The sequence below is a fragment of the Mus musculus genome, chromosome X (assembly GCF_000001635.26).
Source record: "Mus musculus strain C57BL/6J chromosome X, GRCm38.p6 C57BL/6J".
NCBI classification, from domain to species: Eukaryota; Metazoa; Chordata; class Mammalia; order Rodentia; family Muridae; genus Mus; species Mus musculus.
In genome coordinates, this window is record NC_000086.7 from 66,727,238 (window position 1) to 66,730,024 (window position 2,787).

A 2,787-nucleotide genomic window follows, 5' to 3' on the forward strand; every position below is an offset into this window, starting at 1 on the left:
ATATGTCCCAGCACAGGGGAACGCCAGGGCCAAAAAGCGGGAGTGGGTGGGCAGGGGAGTGGGGGTGGGTGGGTATGGGGGACTTTTGGTATAGCATTGGAAATGTAAATGAGCTAAATACCTAATAAAAAATGGAAAAAAAAGAAAAGTAGAAAAATGTGTTTAGTATTAATGAAAATGAAATTAAATGTTAATTTATTTTATGTATATGTATTTATATTTGCATGCTATCAGATTACATTTGCTTCCATGTACAGGAAGCCTGGAGAAAAACTCATGGTACAAACTTTTCTTGCAATTAGACTTTTCTTAAGAGACAAATAAATGAGCTAAAGGAGAAATAGTCTGGTGATCTAAAAAACTGTCAGAAGATATAAAACAGTTTTTAAGGCAAAATTATATTTTGTATGTCACTATTCATGGTTTTGTAGAACAAGTATATAAAATCCCATTTAGCATTTCCTTATATAAGTAACCAGGATTTAAGTCCCTTAAGTTCTTGTTAAGGGTGATGGTTAATTCGATGAGTTTTATAGGCTATGATGCTTAGCTATAGATGCTGTTGTAAATGACTTTATGTATTGCAGATTATTTTCCATTGTATTAAGTGGGCCTTATCTAATCAGTTGAAGTCTTTAGAAAAATAAACTAATTTTCTGGTGAGGACAACTGATTTAACAAATGTAAAAATAAAGCAAGCATGCGTTATTCATGTATTGAGGGAATTTTATTTCATTTATACCCATGAGTTATTAGAAATATCTATATTTCTCATAAAATAGAAACCAGATTATAAATTACTCAGAAATACAATAATATATAAATATCACCACACCCTTATCCATGATGGTATTTTAATTTTAAAATGATACTAGGCAATGCATTAATTCACAGCAGAAATAGTATTTATGAGAAATATACTTAGGAAGAATTTTTGAGACCAATGAAGAAAATATAAGAATTTCCTAGAGAATATCTTAAGTAAAACTTGATAAAAATGGAGGCGTTATTATAATCTTGACTGGCCAGATTCACTGTCACAAATTTTATTAAGAACTTCCAGGGTGGGAAGAAACTGAATATTTTGTTAATGTTTTTATGCATGAATTTATGAGGGTATTTATGAAAAATCTTCAACTGTAGAAATGAGAGAAGAGATTTAAAATAGCAAAAAGTGTTACTTTAGGCAAATAATAAAAATTTAAATATAAATGTTTATCAAAGAATTGATGGATAACCCCTGCAAGTTCCCCAAATGTGGGAAACTTGACTGCATAATTTGTGGTAGTGGATGACTGTGTTTGTGTTTTCCTTTGTTTAAAGAAAAGAGAAAAAAAAATGATGGAGAGTTTTTATACTCTATTCAAATGTGATCATTTAACATGAATATCTTTGGTAAATACACAAGTTTATTTAATTACTTCTTGTATACTTCCTATACTATATACCATTTTCCATGTAAAATAAAGTATTGAGTATTGTCTATGAAAATCTAACTACACATGGCTTGACTGAAATAAATGTAGAACAATCCAACTTTTTAACAAATAAAAATCACTACCTAGATCATATACCTATTTGGTATTTATGTTTCATAGGACACAGAAACTAGCTTTATCAGGCTTTTGATAATATTTAGGAGATAAGAAAACAAAATCCAAACAGAAATTAGAAAGTTTAAAAATTGACAACCGTATTATTTTTCTATTTCAAATGGTAGCACTGCTTTAATATTTTATATTATTAATAAAGACCATGAAATTTTAATTTAGATTACTTATATTATATGCATATCTGAAAAAACTGCTTAACATTTTGAACCTGAAAATTTACCACCTCTCATGAGGATCTTAAAAGGCATGTTTTAATCATATTAGTAACATTAAACATGCCGGGCAGTGGTTGTTCACACCTTTAATCACAGCACTTGGGAGACAGAGGCAGGCGAATTTCTGAGTTCAAGGCCAGTCTGGTGTACAAAGTGAGTTCCATGACAGCCAGGGCTTTACAGAGAAACCCTGTCTCAAAAAACAAACAAACAAAAAAATAAAACAAAACAAAACAAAAAGCAAACAAACAAACCAACACCCCCTCTCCTCCCCAAAAAAGTAACATTAAACATAATCTGATATTCATGACGTTTCAGGCAATTTACTACATTAGTCTTAGTGATTTGTTTCCTAATGTTTTATTTATAATTCTTGAAGTTAAATATTCTTACTTCTTTTCTCCAAAATGTTTCTGTTTTGTTTGTGACACAGATTTTCTACACTCTCCAGGCTAGCCCAATATTTGTGTTGTAATTGAAACTGCCCTCAATCTCATGCTATTGTTTGTCTTAGTCTTTGTCCAAGTGCTAGGAATACAGCTGCATTCCACAAAACTCAGATTCAATTATTTCTGCTAATTATATCTGCAAAGTGAAGGTCAAATACTTTTTGGAAAAGAGATTATAATCTGACCTGGGAAATTTTATCATAAAAAACAGTCACAAGTATAATACTTAATGACATGTTCCTTAGTTTATCATGAGTGTAACCAATGCCTGAGATAATGAAAAAGCAAGGTTTATTTTGCTTAAATGGTTCAGAGGTCCAGTCCACAAATGGTTTGTTCAGTTGAACTGGGGTCTGTGGAGAAACAGTGTAACATGTTAGGATAGGAGCACATTGCAAAACAAAACTGTTTCATTGCCAGGAAAAAAGCAAGAAGAAAAAGAAATGTAAGTTCTTGCTGGGTGTCTTAGTACACCTCTTTAGTTCCAGAACTTAGGAGGCAGAGGCATGT

General features: G+C 31.4%; 1 pseudogene; it reads left to right on the forward strand.

Annotated features, from left to right (window-relative positions):
• Nucleotides 1–1,177: 1,177 nt before the first annotated feature.
• Gm23000 lies at nucleotides 1,178–1,316 on the forward strand (annotated as a pseudogene).
• The last annotated feature ends 1,471 nt before the right edge of the window (nucleotides 1,317–2,787 follow it).